This window comes from Ascaphus truei, chromosome 4 (genome assembly GCF_040206685.1).
Source record: "Ascaphus truei isolate aAscTru1 chromosome 4, aAscTru1.hap1, whole genome shotgun sequence".
In the NCBI taxonomy this organism is placed as follows: domain Eukaryota; kingdom Metazoa; phylum Chordata; class Amphibia; order Anura; family Ascaphidae; genus Ascaphus; species Ascaphus truei.
In genome coordinates this window covers 334,521,925-334,546,294 of record NC_134486.1, presented here as the reverse complement: position 1 = coordinate 334,546,294, position 24,370 = coordinate 334,521,925, and positions in this window count along the sequence as shown.

Here is a 24,370-nt window from a genome sequence, read left to right as displayed (position 1 = left end):
ACGCACTTCACCGGGTGCATGCCGCATTCATGTTGCATTCTCAGCCGCGGGTCATGCGCGGTTGATGCACGGTTCATGCGTTTATTGAGAATGGTTCGGATTTAATAGGTTGCAATTCTTCGCGTGCCCGCCAGATGGCAGATATTCATGAATTGTAATGCGCATGCGCTACAGTAATGTGTCGACTTGCAGGTGTTTCGTTTAAAAAAGATACAACAGTGGGCTATTGTAAATTGGCCTTGAGACTGAAGGAAGAGGTTACAATAATGTATCCATTTAGGCTTTTCATATTAAAGAAAGACAAAGACCAGTTTCTGTTATTCTCCAGAGACTCGCCACCATGAGTGTTCAAGTGCAGCCCGTGTTCCAAAAACCCGACAGAACATACGCGTATTTAATATGGGCCGCGATTAATGCAACAGATGATAAGATGGCAACAGTTGTTCAAATTCATCAGTATTTTATCGAAAACTATGAACTATGAATTTTCCTCAGAATGCTCCTCATGTGCCTTAGCCAGATTTCGCGTGCAGTTTCGAGCAAGCTTGCATGTACTTAAGCGATTTCCAGCCTCATCAGCTGACCACAGGTATAGTAAGCTGACAACTGTCAACGTGTATGATCAAGAATACTGGACTGGCAGTGGCCCGGAGCTGGCACCAGCTGAATGGGAAATTCTATGGTGAGTAATGTTGCCGTATTTTATTCTGTTTTTTTTTTATTTTGAAAATATCAATATAAGTGCGATTCAAAAGTCAAGCAAATCTCCTGTAAGCAATATCATTGGCTGAGCGGCTTCTACAGTACTGCAAATACTGAAAAATTGGTGGAACGCTAGGCGCATGCGCATTGGAACCTTCTTGAAACGCATATGCGTGTCATCACATCGACAGTAGGCGCATGCGCATATGAACAGGAGACGCCCCCGGAGAAAATTATTGGTGGGACTGACTGGGAACTTCTTTAGGGGACTGACCATTACAGTAAAACTTTTATTTTTGTTTTTCCTCAGAAAAGAAAACGGCAAATGGAGGGATTTCGATAGATATTATCGCTTTGTGTAACAATGCCTACACATTGCTGAATCGGATTTATAAAATCACGTATCGGAGTCTACAGTTTAGTGGTCGTTCTTATTGATTAGGATAGAATACCTGAAACAGTATGCTGATGTTTTCAGACCCTATAAAATACTTTTTTATATATATATAATAAACCCGAAAAAATAAAAAGTATACATTTATTCTACATGTATTCCAGTACATACAGTATGTGTCTTCTAAACCAGTACATACAGTACAGTATGTGTCTTGTATTTTTTTTAATACTCTTGTGATGTACAGTACTGAGCATGCCTACAGTATACAGTACAGTATGCCTGGACAGTATATTCTAGAAACACTGTATTTTTTTTACAGTTTCAAAGGAGACAATGGAACATTTTAAAACAAATCAACATGTTCTTTTATTGGTGGAGTAAGTAAAAAAACATTTATTTACAAATACTGTACAATGTAAAAACATTTTAAGTGCACAGCAATTCAAAACATCAACAGGTGTATGGTTTACTGCTAGTGAAAACATTTATGTACAGAAAGTCAAAACATTTACAGTCAGTTAGTATGGTTTACAGTCATGTTGTTATTAAAAAAAATTCTTTATTCATAAAAAATACAAAACGCAACATCTCCTTATTTAAAGTACAGCAAGTCAAAACATTTACAGTAGGATGGTGAGCAGAACAGTCAGTCAACAACTCCAGTCCTCGAGGGCAGCAAACAGGCCCGGTTTTCAGGATAACCTTTGAAAACCGGGCCTGTTTGCTGCCCTCGGGGACTGAAATTGTGCAGATCTTGTGTACAGTAAATAAAAACATTTATTTATTAATACAAGTTAAAACACACAACATCTCCTTTATTTAAGTACAGCAGGTCAAAACATGTACAGTAAAGCACAACAGTATGGTGTTACCTGTTTTAAAAAAAATTGTTTATTCATAAAATATACAAAACGCAACATCTCCTTTATTAAAGTACAGCAAGTCAAAACATTTACAGTAGGATGGCGAGCAGAACAGTCAGTCAGGCCTGCACAACTCCAGTCCTCGAGGGCAGCAAACAGGCCCTGTTTTCAGGACAACCTTGAAAAACAGGCCTGTTTGTGGCCCGCGGGGACTGGAACAAAACATTGACCAAACATTTACAACAGTTGAACACTCACGCAAATGTGTACCCCACCAGATTGTCCTTCCATGGTGCAAAATGCCATTAATGCAGTATCAAAATCCTTTCATTACAGGATTTGTAATTGAAAAAAAGCACCGCAATTCCTCCAGAATGGTCTTCCTTAAATTGTCAGGAAGCGCCTTTTTTTCGCGATTTCCTTCGTAGTTCACTTTGAAGGCCCACTCGCAGTACATCACGTAGGATACGTAGTGCTTAAAAATTAACAAGGCATACTTGTGGGATACACCAGCACTCATCACCCTATACTTCTCCCTGAGTGCCGGTGGCATATCGCGCAGGATGATGTCGGGCACCGTATCGATGCGAGCAAATGTAGGTGTTCTTCTGAGAGTGGGTGTGCTTGTGGCGGAGGGCGAGGGTAGGTTGTCTGGGAGAAAGCTTTCCTCCTGTCTTGGTCGCCGTGTTGTCTCCTGGCGTGGTTTTGATGGTGTTGTCATGTTATACTCCTCCTCTACGGCATACATGTACACAAAATCTTCTGGTGGAGGGGGTCGAATTTCCCATTCATCACATCCATGCCACCCTCCTGCTCCGGCGTCGGGGATACAGGGACATGAGCACCGAGCAAATGATGTATCCCCGCTATGTCAGTCTCTATCTTCTCCATCCGTCGATCCATCCGTTGATCCATCTTCTGCATCCGTTGATCCATATTTAGCATTCATTGATCCATATTTAGCATGGTCTCCAGAAGCAGATCTATCTTTGCCAGCACAATAGAGTTCCCGGGGATATCCACACATATCCCATTCAGCATCCGGTCTAACGAGCTGCTTCTTGTGCATGGCGTTCTGTGGACATCTGGGTGGATGGGTGCTATGGAGGATGAGATGGGGGTTCCATGGAGAGAAGCGGCAGCATCATCGAAAAAGGTTGGAGGAGGTGACCTGTGGATTTCCGGGAGAGGAGAAGCGGCAGCATCGTCGAAGAGGGATGGAGAAAGTGACCTCTGGATTTCCGGGCGAGAAGCGGCAGAATCGTCTAAGCGCAAAGGAGAAAGTGACCCGTGGATTTCAGAGGCACCAGCGGCAGCGTCGTCGAAGAGCACTGGCGAAGATGGCCTGTGGGTTTCCGGGAGGGCGGCGGAAGCGTCGAAGACGAGTAGTGGAGAAGACAGGCTGAAGATTTCCGGGAGAGCGGCGGCAGAGTCGTCGACGCGTATGGGAGGAAGTGGTCTGCGGGTTCGATGGGTTGGCTGCCATTTGTTTTGCGTTGAGTGTACATCACCGTATTTCTTCTTGACATAATAAGGCTGACGCCTATTAAAACCATTAGCCTTTGGAGTCAGCAGAATGTTTTCTTTATTGGCCTTAGCCTGTCGCTTTGGCCTTGGCATGGAACCAGCTGCCGCCTTTCGCTTTTTCTGTGTGATAGGCCCGGCAGAAGCGAGTGGCTTCCTGCGTCCGTAGAATCGGGGTTGATCCATGGAAGCAGATGGCACAATGCAGTATCTGGACAAGGGCAAGTTCAGATAAAGATCATCGAGTTGTGGGCTATGCAAAGTGTGTAACCTTTTATGCATGGCGACGAGGTACAGGTGTTGAAAGTGGACGTACTCTAATGTGAGTCATTACCTTATAAATACACCATCCATTTTGTGTATTCACTGCACATTGAATACACATTGACTAAACATCGAATATACATTCTTGTGTTTGTATTTCTTTCTACTCGCAGCAATGCCTGTTGAAAAGATTTAAAAGAAGCTCAGCATGCGAATTAAGGAGATGTACACGAGCGGACACCGAATTGCTGCTATACAACACTGGTTAGCTACTTCTGGCATCGTTTGTGCCAGCAACCACCAATATAATAGCTCATATCATGCACAAAGAAAAAACAGAGAACGCAAAAAGACAGCAACGGTAACTAACACGTAAGTATATTTATATAACTACATTTATTTATTTTTTTATAAAATATTGTACTGTAGATCTACTAGTGTACTGTAATAGTGTACTGTAGATCTACTGTATCTAATTTTATAGTTATTTCGGTATATTTATATAGCAACAGTATATTCTGTATATTGTTTATATTGCTGCATATTAATAGAACAATGTATTGTGTACTGTAGATTTAATGTATCTAATTTTATAGTTATTTTGGTATATTTATACAGTATAGCAACGGTATATGTATATTTTTTATATTGCTGCATATTAATAGAACAATGTATTGTGTACTGTAGATCTACTTTATCTTATTTTATAGTTATTTCGGTATATTTATACAGTATAGCAACGGTATATATATTTTTTTTATATTGCTGCATATTAATAGAACAATATATTGTGTACTGTATCTAATATTTTAGTTATTTCGGTCTATTTATATTACAACAGTATATATATTTTTTATATTGCTGCAAATTTATAGAACAATATCTCATTGTATACTATTTTTACACCAAATGATGTGCTGTGCTTGTGGCATGTCACAATCACACTGTATCCGAGACCAGCATAAAGAAGATGAGACGCAGAATTGGATGGAAATATGGACGTGTGAGGTTAGTATTGGGCAATACAGGAGGTGAAAGTGTTGTTTAAGAAACTGTACTGTACCTCTAAAATTATTTATTCCTTGTCATTACAGAGCGTACCCCATGATAAGGGACGATAACAAAATCAAGAGAGTGGTCCAGGCCCAGGCATGGATCGACAGTGGAGAAACGTTCCAGGATTGCATCATCACTGACGAGTCTACTGTTTCGCTGGAGAGATTTGCCACCTTTACATTCCACAAAAAAGGTTGCATATCTATGAAGCCGCGTCCAAAACACTCAGTGAAGATGCATGTGTGGGGTGCCATCTCTAGGCGTGGACCAGGATGCATTGTCATCTTTGAAGGTAAAATATATAAAATATAATGTAGCCTTATGCACTGTACTGTACTAGTGTGCAGTTTTTGGAGCACTTTTCTTTTCTTGTTATAGGAATCATGAATAAAGCTTTCTTCCAAGACAAAATTGTGCCTGAGATTGTGGAATACATCACACGCGAGTTCCCGGATGGTCACCGTTTCTACCAGGACAACGATCCGAAGCACACCGCGTCAACAGCGCATATCCTTGAGTGCGGTATCAACTGGGTGAAGACGCCAGCGGAGTAAGTGCGGTAACCGTGTCTCATTTTTTCCCACTGTTTTTACTGTGTACTGTGTCTCTTAAACTAATTGTCCTTTTTTTCAAATGACAGATCGCCAGACTTCAATCCGATCGAAATGGTCTGGCATCAGCTGAAGGACCATATCCGAAAAGTCGTGAAACCCTCCAAAAAGGATGAGTTGGCGAAAGGCATACTGAGTTTTTGGAACGATGTACTCACCGTGGAACGCTGCAATAAATATATTGACCATACTGCTGCGGCCAAGTTTATTCGAGCATTTGCCCGTTCTTGGCCGCAGCAGTAGCCTGGCGCGCGCAAGAGAGTGACGGGCGCGCGCCGAAGCAGCGGAAGAGCGCCCTCCGATCGGGGCGCTCTCCCTACCGCTGCCGGGTCCGCCGGGTCCCCCGGAACCCCCTGCCGCTGTCCCGCGATCGCGGGACACCAGGGCTCCCTCGGGGAGCCCCTGGACGCGCGTGCAGGGGGCGCACGCTCCCGAAGACACGTGACCGCACATCTATGACGCGCGGCACGCCGAGGGGCGGCCACTAGCAAGCCGGGAAATCTCACGGCTTGCGGTACCGGCCACACTCGAATAAAGTGTGTCGGTACTGTTTTGCGACTTTGTTGCCCATTGTGATCGCGCGTAATGGGCAAGCATCAGGAAGGTAGTATGGTATACTGAAGTACTGTACTGTAGTATTGTAAGTACAGTATGATACAGGTAAGTATGGCACAGTTTTTTTCTTTCCTTGTAGTCAGAGTATACAGTAGTTCCAGTATAGACTAGTTTGACAGTACTACGGTAACTGCATACTGTAGTCCAATATGGAGTAGCTATACAGTACACAATGCCATAATACAGTATGAACCTACTGTGCAGTGCAGTAAATGCTCAATTTATTTATTTCCAGAGAGAGCAGCACCAGCCATCTAGTTACAAAATATTTAACAGTAGTCAGAGTATACAGTAGTTCCAGTATGGACTTGATAGACAGTGCTAACAGCGTACTGTAGTCCAATATGGAGTAGATACAGTATACAGTACACAATGCCATAATACAGTACAGTATGCACCTAACTGCTCAATTTATTTATTTCCAGAGAGAGCAGCACCAGCCATCTGGTTCCAAGCTATTTAACAGTAGTCACAGTATACAGTAGTTCCAGTATAGACTAGTTCAACAGTACTACACAGCACCCAATGCCATAATACAGTACGCACAAAACTGCACTAATTTTTTGTTTTCTTGTCTTTTCAGGAAAAAAGGATGGACTGGGAGAGAGGGGTGAGGGGGGTGTCGTGTACAGTCTGAACTGTTTGTACAGTCAAGTGTACAGTATCTAAACAGCAGTAATGATGTACACAAAACCTCTCCTCTCTCAATGAACTACTGTACTGTACACAGAATGAGGAAGAAGATAAAGACGGAAAAAATTATATTACTATATATATATTATAAATTATATATTATTAAATAATATTATTATCAATGTGCATTATTCATGTTTATCACCCGGCCCTAAATTTCCATCTGCCAGAAGAGCTTAATAAAGACTGCATTATGTATTATTCATGATTATTTTTATATTTGTATTTTTTGGTTCCTGATAAAATAAAATAAATATTTATTTACATTCATGCTAATCATAATCATTGACAACACCCCCCCCCACACACTCCAACAGTACACCAAAGAAAAAGAATGAATGACAAAACAACATGAATCAGTTAATGTTTTTTTTAACTCTCAATTCTCACAATGCTGTGCAAATCAGATTTACATATCAAATTCGAGAAGGGATTTTTCCAAAGCGTTACCGCAATCAAAGCCTCAAAAGGGTTGGAGGGGGGGTTGGGTGAGTCATGCGCAGTAATTAGCTAGCTCCCATTTAAAGAGGATTACACGCAGGCGCAGTGAGGCGACGCTCGGCTAGGGACGGATTAAAAACACAATGACAAGCTTCAGAAAATGAATGACTCTGTGGAGGTGTCTGTGTGTGCATGGGGGAGGGGGCTGGATGAAGGATTAGCTGTGCAGCAGTTCAAAGAAATTACATAATTTCAAAAGGCAGTTCATCATAATAATATGATCCCTACACCCCCAAATACAGTACGTAAAAAGCACACAAATCAACCATGTGCAGTCAAACGCACAGGGTCGCAGTCAAAAGCTACAGCACAGATTGAATATCATAATATCAAGATTGTTTTTGCAGGCTTGTGGAGAAAATAACAATTAAAAAATTAGAATAAATTTTTTTTTGGTCACTCACTCAAGCAAGCAGTGGTGAGTGAAGTTACAGGCGCATGCGCAGTAATCAACTAGCTCCCATCCCAAAGAGGATTACATGCAGGCACATAGAGAGCTGATGCTCTGCTAGGGACATGTTAAAAACACAATGGCAGGCGTTTTATATTAATTTTTTTGTTCGTGATAAAATAAATATTTATTTACATTCATGATAATCATAATCATTGACAACACCTCCACCCACACCTACAGTACACCAAAGAAATAGAATGAATGACAAAACAACATGAATCAGTTAATGGTTTTTTTAACTCTCAATTCTCACAATGCTGTGCAAATCAGATTTACATATCAAATTCGAGAAGGGATTTTTCCAAAGCGTTACTGCAAACAAAGCCTAAAAGGGTTGGAGGGGGGGGGGTTGGGTGAGTCATGCGCAGTAATCAGCTAGCTCCCATCTCAAAGAGGATTACACGCAGGCGCAGTGAGGTGACGCTCGGCTAGGGACGGATTAAGAACACAATGGCAAGCTTCAGAAAATGAATGACCCTGTGGAGGTGTCTGTCGATAAGAGTTTCAAATCCTTGAGCGAGCCTTGTGTGTGTGTGTGTGTGTGTGTGTGCGTGGGGTGGGGGCTTCAGGGTATAGCTGCATGAAGTTCAAAGATAATGACATACTTTAATTTCAAAAGGCAGTTCATCATAATAATATGATCCCTACACACACAAATACAGTACATAAAAAGCACACAAATCAACCATGTGCAGTCAAACGCACAGGGTCGCAGTCAAAAGCTACAGTACAGATTGAATATCATAATATCAAGATGTTTTTTGCAGGCTTGTGGAGAAAAAAAAAATTAGAATATTTTTTTTTTTGGTCACTCATTCAAGCAAGCAGTGGTGGGCGAAGTTACAGGCGCATGCACAGTAATCACCTGCTGTCAAGCAGGAATGTGATTGAAACCAGAAAGACACACGTTCAAAGGAATGGTGTGGGAGAGATGTACTGCATTGTAGAGAAGATAAGAAGTTGAAATACCCTGCAGTGCAGTAAATTATTTTGAGCGAGGGGAGAGCGCTGTATATGCCGAAATGTGACACGGTTACAGTACTGTACACGCCTATGCGTTTCAACAATTTTCAAATGAGACATACTGTACATACTGCAAATGCCTGAAAATTGTAAATCTGCAAATTTACAATTATTGCGCGCGCATACACAGACTGTGTACTGACGTAGGTTGAATCGCGAAGGTATTAGACTTTCAAGACAACAGCTCGCAAACGCCCCCCCGAGTTTTTACACGGCATTGCAGTATTGCAGACAGCGAGAAAAAATGCTAATATCACGGGCGCTAAAATAACGCAATTCACTCAGGACCAAATCACCATACACCCTGGACTACTCAAAAGCCTTGCACTATCTACTGAATGTTGGTGGAGAACTCTAAAAACCAGCACACCAACCACTGCTCACTCTAATGGAAAACACCACAAATCTACAACTTGTAAACAACTACCCAAATTTCTTCTCATACTATTACTCTCTCTAGCAGGTGATATTGAAACTAACCCAGGTCCTCCCATTTCAGCTCTGTCCCATGCCCCTGAGAATTCCACCTTTAAATTCCAAAAAGGGCTATCTGTCGCCCATATAAACATCCGGAGCCTGCTGCCCAAACTAGACGAACTAAGGGCATGGTGCCTTATGCATAATCCCAAAGCCATCGTTCTTACAGAAACATGGCTATCCTCTAAAACCCCTGATGCAAATATCGCCATTCAGGGATACTCCATTTTTAGGAGAGATAGGTCAAAGAGAGGAGGAGGGGTGTTATTTTATATTGCAGACACCTTACAATTTACACTGCTACATTGCCCACCAAGTCCACCCTCTTTTGAAACTCTAGTTGGCAAAATCTGCCTCCCCTTTTCTAAGCCCATCTTGCTTGCTGGCATCTACCGCCCCCCTAAAGCCCCTCTACAATCCCTGACTGATATCACCCAATTTCTTGCCTCCATTTCCTCTCTGAATGAGAAGAGTGAGCTGCTAGTTCTTGGGGATTTCAACTTCAATTGGCTTGACCCTAAAAACCACAAAATCCAGATACAACTCAAGTCACTTAACCTATCGCAACTCATTTCCCAACCCACACGAATAAACCTGAAGTCGCATAACCATTCCTTGCTAGACTGGATTCTCTCCTCAAACCCCAGCAGAATCCAATCCTCTGGCATCCTTCCTGACATTTTCAGTGACCATGCAATAGTGTACTGTGTAAGGAAAATTAAACCGCCCCATTCAAGCCCCAAAGTTCTCCTCACTAGAACATTTAAAAACTTTAACCCACAACAGTTTCTGGATGACCTTACCAACTGCCCATGGCACAGAATCGATTTAATTCCCGACCCTGATTCTGCGCTCGACTATTTCCAATCCGAGTTCTTAAAACTCTGCGATACCCATGCTCCACTACGCAAAATAAGGGTACGGGGGGCCCACCTTCCATGGGTTACACCTGACCTTATAGCACTCTACCAGTTCAGGGATGCCTTGTGGAAAAGCTACAAAGTAACTGGCACTACCAAGGATCTCAATCACTACAGATGCCTGCGGAACGTGTGCACAAGGCAAACAAGGCATGCAAAAGCACAATATTACTCTGACAATCTCCTCCAGAATACATCAAACCCAGCTAATTTCTGGAAGGTTATCAACAATATATTCCAGCCTCCTAACCATCAACAACCAAGTAATATCACTAAGGGGGATATTACTCTGACAAACCCCACTGACATTGCAAATGCATTCAATGATTACTTTGTGGGGTGTGCCACTAACTTATTAGCGAAACGCAGCACAAACCCCAAACCTGAATCTCATCCTGGGAGTACCCCTATAGTCCCACCCCCTCCCAACACTGCCCACAATTTTCAATTTAGCCCAGTATCTGAAGAGGAGATTACACAAGCGCTCCTCAAACTAAAACTAAGCAGCCAATGTGGACCCGACTTACTACAATCTAGGTTCCTACGACTTGGTGCCCCAGCCATTGCCAAACCAATTGCGTCCATAGTCAACTCTATCCTGTCTGCAGGCCATATCCCTAAGACCTGGAAAACTGCCAGAGTTGTCCCAATCTTCAAAAGTGGGGACAAAAACACTGTCTCAAACTACAGGCCAATCTCACTTCTCCCAATTCTATCCAAAGTCATGGAAAAATGTGTCCACTCCCAATTAAGCGAGTTCTACACCAAGACAAATTTCCCTAGCCAATTCCAGTCTGGGTTTCGTCCCAAACACTCCACCGTAACTACCCTGCTAAAAGTTTGCAATGAAATCCAGTGTGGAATGGAACGGGGACAACTCACTGGTGCAGTATTCCTAGATTTTGCAAAGGCTTTTGACACAGTTGATCATGCTATCCTGCTTAACAAACTCCAGAGCTCTGGAATAGGGAAACATGCTTTAAACTGGTTTCAGTCCTACCTATCAGGAAGATCCCAACATGTGTCCATCTCAGGCTCTAACTCCAACCCCCTGGATATCACCTGTGGTGTCCCGCAAGGCTCTGTTCTGGGGCCCCTACTCTTCTCAGTGTTCATTAATGATCTTCCCACAGCTTGTAAGGAAGCCTCAATACACATGTATGCAGATGACACAATCCTGTATGCACACAGCCATAGCCTCTCTGACCTCCAACACATACTTCAGTCTGACTTTTTGAGACTCGAAAACTGGATTTCCCAAAACAAACTGTTTTTAAACACTGACAAGACTGTAACAATGGTATTTGGGACCAAGACTAAATTTGTAAAGCTTCCAGTGACTGAGCTCCTGATTAGAACCAACGCTAAAACCACCCTAACACCTGTCACTAGTTTTAAATACCTGGGCTTATGGTTTGACTCCCACTTAACATTCGGGATGCACATTGATACCCTGACAACCAAGACCTATGCCAAACTAGGGGTACTTTACAGGAACAAATCCTCCCTAAGTCTCCTGGTCAGAAAGCGTATTGCACAGCAGATGCTAATGCCAATTATTGACTATGGAGACATAGTATATGGCTCGGCTCCTCAAACCCACCTTAGCAAACTTGACACCCTCTACAATTCAATTTGTCGTTTTGTTCTCCAATGCAACTACAACACACATCACTGCGAAATGCTCAAAGAACTAGATTGGTCATCACTAGAGTCTAGGCGCAAAGTTCACCTTTCCTGTCTCACCCTCAAATACTTTCTGGGCAAGCTACCCAGCTACCTGAACAAGCTCCTCACCCCTACCACATGCAGTACCTATCACCTGAGATCAGACTCCAAAAGACTATTCATGGTCCCAAGACTCAACAAAGTATCCGGACGTTCCTCCTTCTCCTTCCGTGCACCCCAAAACTGGAACAACCTACCAGAGACTCTCATATCCACCACCAGCTTAAGTTCTTTCAAATCTAAGGCTGTCTCACACTTTAATCTGGTCTGTAACTGTTTCATACGCTCATAATATATATTTTCTTTAACTGTGCATGCAATGTCTTGTATATAAATGTATACCTTGTTCATTTATGTAACTGTATTTGTAACCATGTATTATTTGTTTTACTCTGTGCCCAGGACATACTTGAAAACGAGAGGTAACTCTCAATGTATTACTTCCTGGTAAAATATTTTATAAATAAATAAATAAATAAAAAAAAAAAAACGCATCTGACCGAGATTATCAGAGAGCCGCGGATAAAGCCGATTTAGGCTAAAGGTGGCCGCCACTGTATAAAACAAAAAAGAATGATGAAAGTGATGCAAAGCTGTGAGTAACGTTTAGCCAGGCGAAATAAATTTGCACAGATTGTCAATGATGACCCAGGTATAATTCTAGAAAAAAATGAAAATTTAAGGAATAACTTTCAGGCGATCAGAAAACTAACAAAGGATGAAATGAAAAACTGTCTGGATTTGCTCTCTCCAAAATTATTTAGATATCAAATCGGTCCCAAGAGGGTTGAGAATTATAAAAAAAAAACAACATTTGATACTAATGAGACATTTACAGCCAGCGGGAATGACGCCTTGGAAACATGATCTTTCTCTCTCATCAAACTTCTAGTCTCTTACAGACAAGATAGATTGGAGGTGTTGAGGAAAGAGATAGCGCATATCCAGGATGTCATTAAACCATTTGTAGGTACAGAAGAATTTATTTCACTGGATGAAATGGTGCCCAAGAGGGTTGTACAATTTGAAAAATAAATAATTGAAAGGAAAATAAATAAACTTGCACGCGATAAAGATGATTACGCGAATGACAAGATGAAATTGGAGAAAGAAAAGAGATTTTCACCAACCTCGTAGATTTGGCAGATCACATTCTGGTTATAGGGAAGGAAGTAGTGATTCTAAATATCAGAAAAAGTCTATACCTAATGATCAGGAGAAGAAAGACATTATTACCTTGATAAAGGATATAAGGACTGATAATAAAGAGCTCCCATAGGCTCCACATGTTGCTCCCTCTGAAACTTGCTCCACCTCCAATCAATATTCCGTATTACGGGATGACTGTGATGGTGATATTGACATCAGGGAGCAAGGTGCAGAGGGACCAAGGGAGGGTGCTAGATCAAAAAATACATCTAAGGGTCCCTATGAAACCAAAAATGTCACCTACTAAGATTGGTAAATCCACCTCTTTTTTAGAACAAAGAGGGAAGGATAAGAAATATCCACTTTGGGAGAAACAATCACAACAATCATCCCGAAGAAAAAGAGATTCAGAGGAGTCATAGGAGGAAAACCGAAGCAAGGACAGAAGAAAATGAGGTTAATGGAGGCCAAGCCGACCAATTATGGTATTTACAATCTATCATCACATACACTCACTCAACATCACATTTCCCTTTTAGCCAAGGGGTTGTCATATTCCCCTAATAGATTTGACCTGTTTGTGGATCTCCACCGATATATACGCAAACTGACCCTAATAAGACACTACTCTTTAAAAGGGGAAGGAACTTCAGAACTGAATTTCAATACTCAGGAAATAGAATGCATTAATGCACTTACATCGTTTCTAGTTGAATCTGGTGGTACGGATATAAATCTTACTAGTACACAGGGACCACATTCAGTGGATACATTAATGGGTCCTCTATGAAAAAGAACTGTGCTTGAAAACATTGAATTAGAGGACGATCCTTTGCTGAATTTAACAACCCATGTAGAAGAGGTAGATCCATTGGCGGATCTTACCCTGCTCCAGGGTGAAATTGACCCTGAAACAACTCTAAATTACAAACAATCACCATTTTTGCCTAGGTCGTTATATTTCCCTTATCAATCAAAGGGCAACTTTATTGATACATTCTATTCAGTGGTACTCAGGGATCTTGAGCAGTTGTGCCGGAACACTGTTGAATTAAAACAAAAAAATCTGACGAAAGAAGAAAATATGGCATATAATATAATCATGAGCTCATTGTTCGGCAAGCAGATAAGGGTGGGGCAATTGTCCTGCAGGATCGAGTAGATTATCTATTTGAGGAACATCATCTCCTGCAGGACGGCACATCCTATTGTGTTCTGAATGAAGACCCAGTCATGGGTTATCAGTTGGAATTTCGGAGTCTCCTCCAGGAGGCACTTATTAAAGGGATTATTACTAAGTTAGAGCACACATTTTTGTTTATAAAACACCCTAGAACACCTATTTTTTATCATATTCCTAAATTGAACAAAGACACAGTAAATCAACCAGGGAGGCCTATAATATCTGGATGGGGTCGATGACGTTGAACGTGTCCCAATATGTTGATTATTTTTTACAATCTTATGTTACCGGTTTACGGTCTCACATAAGGGACACGTTGCACGTCATTAATTCCACCTCAGGTATTATTTGGAAGGATACCTTTCACTGGGCTTCCTCTGATGTATCTTCACTGTACGCGTGTATAGATCACACTAAAGGTATCCAGGCCACAGATCACTTTCTTGAATTGGACCCTAAATTACACTATTCAGAGAAGTTGTTTATTTTAGCATGTATTACATTTATATTAACGCACATTTATTTTCTATTTGATAGCACATTTTATTTACAGATCTGTGGAACGGCCATGGGCACCAGATTTGCCCCCAGTTATGCTAACCTCTACATGGGACTGTGGGAGAGTGTCCATGTTTGGGGTAATGCTCGACTGGGGGCGGGTCTGGTGTTCTATGGTCGTTTCATAGATAGTATTATTATTATTTGGTATGGTGAGAGGGAACTCCTGGAGGACATTCTGTTATCTTTCAAAGAAAACCAGATGAGTCTAAAATTTACTCACACTATACACCCAGATACAATACTATTTTTGGATTTGGAATTGTTTATAGGTGAGGATCAGAAAATTCAAACCAAAACACATTTTAAATCTGTATCAGCTAATAGCTACCTACAATATGGTAGTAACCATTACAAAAAATGGCTGAACAATGTGCCGAAAAGCCAATTCAACAGGATTCAGCGCAACTGCTCAAGATACACTGACTTTTTGGTGTACAGTAGGTCAGAACCTGTCAAATAAATTTTTGGAGAAGGGCTACGATAAATCCATTATTGACAAAGCATTTTTTTTATGCTGGTCAACTGGACCGAAATGTGTTGTTGGAACAATCCAAGGCAAAATATGAATCATTGCTTATAACTAGTGGTAAAATAAATATTTTATATAATGACAAAAAGGGTAGATTAACCCCCAAATGTATAAGTATAAGGGACAAGGGAGGGGGGGAGAGAGGGGAAAGCTCCTGCATCAGCTGGAAGTAATGAGGTAATGAATAATGTAATAAGAAATACCATGCAGTGCAAAAAGGGATAAGGGAATAATATTGGTATGTTCTTCGTGAAGATGAAGACTTGAAGGCAGTATTGAATGAAAGAGCCACTCTGGTCAGCAGAAGAGCGACCAGTATCCGTGATCTTGTGTACATAGCCACTTCCAGCGACCGACTACAGGCACTTGGTTGGCTAATAGATCTATTGGCTTCTTCAAATGTCACAACTGCAGGGCTTGTTCATCATGTACGCAAACCAAACGATTAAATAATTGGGACGACAGTCACATTTTTGTTATAAAACAATTTATTAACTGCAGGACAGTTGGGGTCATATAGCAGATTGTATGTACCTGTAGAAAGAAGTGCATAGGTAAAACTAAGAGACAACTTCGGCATAGAGTGTTGGAACACTTGGGTGATATTCGTAATCACCGTGACACACCTGTAGCTAACCATGTACATAACCATCATCAGGGCATAGCCACTGTCTTGCAGTTTATAGGTATTGAAGCTGTGTCTAGTCATTGCAGAGGGGGAGATTGGGACAACGAGATTCTCAAGCGAGAGTCTCAATGGATTTACAATCTTGGAACACTCAGCCCCAAAGGTCTGAATAAGGAATTCGTTTTCTCCCCTTTTATTTAATCCCTAGTGCATGTTCACAGCTCTGTGATCTTTACTCCATACATATGAGTTTGTTTGTTCTGTTTACCTCCTTGTATGTATTCTGGGCCCTTTCTCATAATACTCTGACATTGTATGTCTATGTGCATTTGACTGGTCAAACTGCAACCTTGCATTTATATTCATATTCATATTTATGCATATACACTTTTATGCCTAATGGGACTCCTTCTGGACCTTAAGTTGGTGTTACTAAGTCTTGTCTCTACTGTTTCTGTATATCCTCCCTCCATGAGCATTATTACACTGATCTGTTATGTGCTAGAGGCTTTTGCAGCCATCTATAAATGAGCTTCTTAATATCACTGAGAGTCTATATACTTTTACTGACTCTCAACCTGTTTATACTCTGTCACCTTGTTACATCAATGTGGGAGTATACTGCTGCTAGCATTAGCTGCGCTGTCTCTCTGCCTTCACAATTACCTCATATATACACTGACTTTATCTGGCCACGTGACAGGGAAACCAGTGGCTACACAGGGGTTAAATTACCCTTGTGTTTGCCATGACAACCATCTGCTATAAATTGCTTATGCTGATAGCATGTACTCACCTTTGAGAAAGCACGTTCCAGCGCGAAACCTACGTCAGGTGACTCAACGGCGTGACGTCACTCCGCAGCACCGGATACACTTGCTAGCTACACTGTTGTCGGAGCTCCTGTCTCTTCTATGGGCAGTAAGAAAAGCCTAAATGTATCGACACAAAGCTAAGTATATTGTTTCTAAGCCTCCCCTATATGTAACACAGTGTTACCATATTTTAATGTGGTTTACTAGGGGTGCTTTGATTCCGTGTTACAGCGATTACTGGCAGCAATTATGACTACTGCTGCATGTGTTTCCCATTATCCACTATGAGTGCTATGATTCTGAAACACTCACCTATTATCACCATGTGTTCTTACACTTTATTATATATACTAACTAAGTGTTTGCCTGTACTTTGAGGACTATAGTACGATATTTATTACCTGTTGTATTTATCTGTGATGATCCTACCATACTACCCAATATACAATTAATTTATCATACATTTGTTAATGTTTACGGTATATATGGTTTAAGAGGCTATAACTGGATATGGTCTTGAACCATGCCTCTGGGCTCTACCTATGCATATTTTATGCTAGCCCTTCTTAGGATCTTATTCCTTTATCATGCTGTCTTCATTTATCTATGGATTATGCTGTTTATATACTGTATGTGTAGGGTGATTATCATTCACCAATGTGTGCTTGTGTTGTGACCACACGTTGTTATACATTTACACTAATACGTGACACTAGTTTTGTACTTTAAACTGGCCATTTTGGTATCTACAGTACTTTTTGCTATTAGATTATATTCCTCTGGATTTAGCACTGGTAGAGATTATTTTACTACTCTACCATTTTTTTAGATAATAGTACTGCTTTATTGCACGCAGTTACTTATTCCTTTGGAATTAATCTTTATTTATTCTAGTTTACACACCATATGGCTATACATAGTGTTCCCTTAGGTCCTCTTCCCTATTAATTTTATGAGGAAGTTTCTTTTGGTATGTCATTAGGGGGTGGTCTTGGACCCTCTCACCACACCCCTCTGTACAAAAACATTTTTATTATTCAATAAACTATTATTGATTATACCTCACTATTCTTATTTTATAGATCTGAGTGCATTCATGAGGGAACCTTTCTGTTTGTTTTTGTTCATTATCCCCAAATGTATTACCCAGTTCAATCAATCAATCTGCCTATCAGATTAGGAAGATTTTGAATTGTCACTGGAACATTATACGCAATGATCCAATAATCGGCCCATCACTACCTGAACAAGCTCTCATAGTGTTTAGGAAAGCTAAGAGCATTAAAACTATAATAGCACCAAGCAAACTTAAATCTAAGGAAGTAGAGGTTTCCAATTTACCCAAAAAGTTAGGGAACTTTGGTTGCGGGAGAGGCCGTTGGCACACACCTGACCAGGCAAACGCAGATGCTTATCCCGTATGAATAGAATAAAGATGTATTGTTTTTATTTTGGTAGCACTGGGTGATGGGGTATATAAAGAGGGTCATGGGCACTTGACCATTGCTCAACCCTGATGAAGGTCCCTCTGATTGACCGAAACGTTGGTTGCAGTGCCCTTTGATTCAATACAGATCTTTGTCTGAAGACTACATGCAGTGTGGTGTCTCTTTTTGCTGGACTTCAATATGGTAATATACATCTTGATTTATATATATATATATATATATATATATATATATATATATATATATATATATATATATATTTATTTATTTTTTTGTTATATTGGTCGCCAAGTGAGCAACCAGAATTTAATTGGTATTTTCTTGTCAAATCAGTGATTTGACGGACATCCATCTATAAAAAATTATATCTGTTTTTAAAAATTCAGAAACATCCTTTTGTGTGCATTATCTGGGAATATAATATTCTATGTTTTTTGTAGTCCTTTGAATGTTTAATGTCTCTCTGTGTACAGTATATAGAGAATTGTTCTTGTAGTTCAAACTCCGTATATACATGGAGATAAACTATGTGTGCTTATATGTGAACTGCATGTATTAATTTATATGCTATTGATATAGTTTTGACAATTTAGTTATTTTTATATATTGTTATTTTTGACTTTGTTGTTTATTTTTATTTACTTGGAAATTTGCTGGGAGCTAAAAAGATTGCACTGATCTGTAGCTAGTTTCATGCTGGGTCCTAATCAATTTAATACTGATTGTTTCACATGTGCATAATTAATTAATGAAAAAACTTTTTCTTCCCTATATATACTGTGAGGGTATACCTATTGGGCAATCCCTGATGAAGTCATTTTGATGATGAAATGCGTAGGGTGTGGTCTAACTCTGTAGCTGACACTCACTTAGTGGATACCATAGAGGTTGTGTATGAGCTCCTGAGTCTCCACGTGATTTAGATTGAACGATTTCACATTGGCCTGTATGGACTCATGATTAACTTGTATCCGGAGGAACATCATTGCCGGGTGTTCAAGGGAGCAGGTTCCGCTTCCGGTTCACGTGGAGGAACGACGCAAGAGAACGCCGGGATCTCATGGAATGCTGAGAGGACCGCGTTGTTGGCGATTGAGATCTAATCTCATACACGCTTGTTTTTATACTACCTTTGCGAAGTGGGCATTTGAATGAGTTCATGTTCCTAAAATACATATTTTTATACGTTAATACACTAGGTGTGCGCCTATTTGTTTTCTTCTCTCTCTATATAATATATATATATATATATATATATATATATATATATATATATATATATATATATATATATATATATATATATACTAGCTGAGAGACCCGGCGTTGCCCGGGATGTAAATGCGTAATAGGTAGTATTACGCATTTACATCCCGGGCAACGCCGGGTCTCTCAGCTAGTATATATACTCAATAGGTGAGTATTTGTTGTAAAGGTTTCGGGGGGGGGGAGAAAGGGGAGCGGGGGGGGAGAAAGGGGAGCGGGGGGGAGAAAGGGAAGCGGGGGGGGAGAAAGGGGAGCGGGGGGGGGGAGAAAGGTGAGCGGGGGGGGAGAAAGGTGAGTGGGGGGGGGAGAAAGGGGAGCGGGGGGGGAGAAAGATGAGCGGGGGGGGGGGGGAGAAAGGGGAGCGGGGGGGGAGAAAGGGGAGCGGGGGGGTGAGAAAGGGGAGCGGGGGGGGGGAGAAAGGGGAGCGGGGGGGGAGAAAGGGGAGCGGGGGGGGGGAGAAAGGGGAGCGGGGGGGGGAGAAAGGGGAGCGGGGGGGGAGAAAGGTGAGCGGGGGGGGGAGAAAGGGGAGCGGGGGGGGAGAAAGGTGAGCGGGGGGGGGAGAAAGGGGAGCGGGGGGGGAGAAAGGTGAGCGGGGGGGGAGAAAGGGGAGCGGGGGGGAGAAAGGGGAGCGGGGGGGGAGAAAGGGGAGCGGGGGGGAGAAAGGGGAGCGGGGGGGGGAGAAAGGGGGAGCGGGGGGGAGAAAGGGGAGAGGGGGGGAGAAAGGGGAGCGGGGGGGGGGGAGAAAGGGGAGCGGGGGGGAGAAAGGGGGGGAGAAAGGGGTGCGGGGGGGGAGAAAGGGGAGCGGGGGGGGAGAAAGGGGAGCAGGGGGGGAGAAAGGGGAGCGGGGGGGGAGAAAGGGGAGCGGGGGGGGAGAAAGGGGAGCGGGGGGAGAAAGGGGAGCAGGGGGGGAGAAAGGGGAGCGGGGGGGGGGGAGAAAGGGGAGCGGGGGGGGTAGAAAGGGGAGCGGGGGGGGAGAAAGGGGGGGAGAAAGGGGAGCGGGGGGGAGAAAGGGGAGAGAGGGGGGGAGAAAGGGGAGCGGGGGGGGGGGAGAAAGGGGAGCGGGGGGGGGAGAAAGGGGAGCGGGGGGGGAGAAAGGGGAGCGGGGGGGGAGAAAGGGGAGCGGGGGGGAGAAAGGGGAGGGGGGGGGAAAGGGGAGTGGGGGGGGAAAGGGGAGTGGGGGGGGGTCGAGAGCAGTGGGCATATGTATTGTCATAATTTATGTATGGGCATTTTCCCCCCCTCCTCCGTGCATCCGTCCCCCTGCTGGTTCGGCTGGTGGCCCCCCCGTTCCCCGTGACTCCCCCCCCCATTCCCCGTGACTCGCCCCCCCCGTTCCCTGTGACTCGCGCTCCACCCCCCCCCCGGCGGCCGCTTGGTCCCCCGATGTGCCGTCCTGCTGAGTGAGGCGTGCAGGCGGCTGCAGGAAGCGCCCTGTGTGGGCCTAAGACTCGCGCTCCCCCCCCCCCCCGGCGCCCGCTCGATGTGGCGTCCGGCTGAGCGGCGGTAGGAAGCAAGCGCCCTGTGTGGGCCTAAGACTCTCGCTCCCCCCCCCCCGGCGCCCCGCTCGATGTGGCGTCTGGCTGAGCGGCGGTAGGAAGCGCCCTGTGTGGGCCTGAGGCTGAGGCGGGACGCGCAGTGGGCCTGAGGCTGAGGCGGGACGCGCAGTGGGCCTGAGGCTGAGGCGGGACGCACAGTGACTTACCTGAGCGGGTGGTAGCGCCGGGGAGGTAAGGGAGCGGCTGGGGTAGGAGGGCCGTGCTTCCCGTCCGGAGCCAGTGCAGGGCGGCGCACGTGAGGGGGGGGGGAGGGGGGCAGACAGAGGGTGTGTGTGTGTGTGTATAGAGCTGCTGTGTTGTGTGTGTGTGTGTGTGTGTGTGTGTGTATAGAGCTGCTGTGTTGTGTGTGTGTGTGTGTGTGTGTGTGTGTGTGTGTGTGTGTGTGTGTGTGTGTGTGTGTGTGTGTGTGTGTGTGTGTGTGTGTGTGTGTGTGTGTGTGTGTGTGTGTGTGTGTGTGTGTATAGAGCTGCTGTGTTGTGTGTGTGTGTGTATAGAGCTGCTGTGTTGTGTGTGTGTGTGTATAGAGCTGCTGTGTTGTGTGTGTGTGTGTGTGTATAGAGCTGCTGTGTTGTGTGTGTGTGTGTGTGTGTGTGTATAGAGCTGCTGTGTTATGTGTGTGTGTGTGTGTGTGTGTGTGTGGCCCGTCACTCCGCCTCAGGCCAATGAGAGGTGTGCGGGGGCGGGCGACCCAAGGGACCAATGAGATTTCCCCTAGGGACACCGGACATCCAGGCAGGCAAACATACAGTGCTTTCACTAATATAGTATAAGATATATATATATATATATATATATATATATATATATATATATATATATATATATATATATACACACAGATATATTTTACCAGATTGGGATCCAGGAAAAACGAGACAGCACACAGTCAGGGAAACCCAAAGCTGTTGTATTCAAGACAAATACATAGGCACTGCATCCAACGTTTTGGTCATCTGAATGTGACCTTCCTCAGGGACGTGCAGTGTGTAAATGCTAGTGCTTACCCTTATATACCCACATCTATCACTCCAAATTAATAAATAATTATGCTCACCTGTGCAAAAACGAAGAAAAAAAAACCCGCTAAAACCATGTGTTACTATCCGATGTGGACCGCAGCCCTGTGCTGGAATGCACCACCATCTTGTTTAGGAGTAAAACTACAGTTTCGGAGTACTATGGGTGCCCACAAGGCTCATTCAATCCTTCCAGGGTTCACTGCGCATGCGCGACGCGAGCGCTATTGAATCTCATAGAATAGCCTCTACAGCAGTGACTGTCAGGTTCTGTACTATCAAAAACCCACAATGCATGTTGCCACATCTGTGCACACGTGTATGGGGTTCATATATAGCAGTCCTGGCACACTATTTCAACTGTATGTACTCGTCTGCGCCTTAAAGGGCCAGTGTATTCATAAATGAGATACACTATTGCCCAATATATACTGCACATGCGCGCAACGCGGTATGCTACCCTGTGGATGAAGTCCATGACTGTCTCCCAAATATAACACTTTAAACTGTATATCAAATAAAATTATGCATAAAGCATCTTTGTGGATCTATAGGGCCACAGGACACACAACGGTAGTATGTATACAAACACCACATAATAATATATTTGGCATGTATTATTTGGAATATACCAAAGGATTCTGCTAGACTAAATATGCGAAAACATGAAAGATAATAAAACAATTATGTAGAGCACAAGGCTATGTAGAGATTGATACTATGCACACACTAACTATGGAGCATAGAAGAAATGCATGTGTGCCTACAATAAATATATATACACATATAGCACAACTTGTTTCATTAATTACATAAAATTAACATTCACACAAGCTCTATATGTCCATATAGTGCTCACATGTATACCGCACTTGGAATCACAATATGTGATATGTAACCATCATTCCTGAACCCACTTACCATGCCACCGAACAACTATTAGTGATTGTGTAACACATACCACACCAAAAACCATGTGGACAAAAGTGAACATAAAGTGCCCCAATACAGAAGAAATTGTTCTACAGTAAATTATAAGCATCACAAAAAGCATCCCAAATATAAATCTTCATTAAGGCCAAATGGAGCCATAGTCCGGAGTTCAAAGATATGTCTCGCCTCACTTTGTAATAGAAGTCTATTTCTGTCCCCCCCCTCGACTGGGCACTGGGACTTGCAAAATGGGCATACATCTGAAGGTTGCCAATGAGTGTTTTTGATCTCTGAAATGTTTGGCAACCGGAAGACATTTAAACTCCTGGTCACTCACATCTGATAGCAATGCTTTACGTATGGTTGACCTGTGTATGGCAATACGTTCTTTTAACATTCTAACTGTTTTTCAAATATAGACCAACCCGCAAGGGCATTTGATCAGATATATTACAAACTTGGACTCACAGTTAAGAAATTGTTGTATTTTGATCTTAACCCCACTATGTGGATGACAATATGTTGATCCAACCTGCATGTACTGACAGTTGGTACACCCTTTGCATTTGTAAGAGCCCGGTTTAAGAGTTAGCCATGTATTGCTTTTAGCGTATTTTTCAACTGGATCAGATTGCGTGATCATATCTCCAATGGAAGGTCCCCGCTGGAAGCAAAAAAGAGGTGGTTCAACAAAATGTTGTCCTATCTTGTCGTCCTTTGCAAGGACGTGCCAGTTCCGCTTCACACTGCGTTGGATATGCGTGGAAGCCGTACTAAATGTACTGATCACATTGAATCTAGCTTTTTGTTCAACCTTCTGTTGGCTGCACCCCATTGACTCCTCGTCCAGTGTTCTAACCCTATCCATTGCATGCCTGACATCTGCTGGGCTGTATCCCCTCTCAAGAAAGCGGTTCGCCATGGACATCAGAACTCCCTCCACACTCACTGGATCACTTGTGATACGTTTCACCCTCAAGAGTTGGGAATAGGGTAAACCTTTTTTGAGAGGAACCGGATGGTGACTTGATGCGTGGAGTAAGGTGTTCTTGTCCGTTGCCTTCTGATATAATCCCGTAGCCAATCTGTCGCCACTCTTATACACCATTGTGTCTAGGAATGATATTTCCAATTCACTATAGCACATCGTAAATCTTATTTTGGATGGGATTTGATTCAGATGTTCCAAAAAGATGTTTAATTCAATATTGTTCCCACTCCATAAGATAAAAATGTCATCGATGTAACGTAAATACACTTGTATGTGCTGTGCATATGGGGCATCATGTAAAATATGGGTTTGCTCGTAAACGTCCATATACAGATTAGCATATGAAGGTGCCATGTTGGAGCCTATGGCTGTCCCACTCAGTTGTAGATAGTATGTCCTCTCAAATCTGAATTTTTTTTTGTTAATGATTTCAACAAGAAGTAGAAGGAACTCGGATGGTGGCCCAC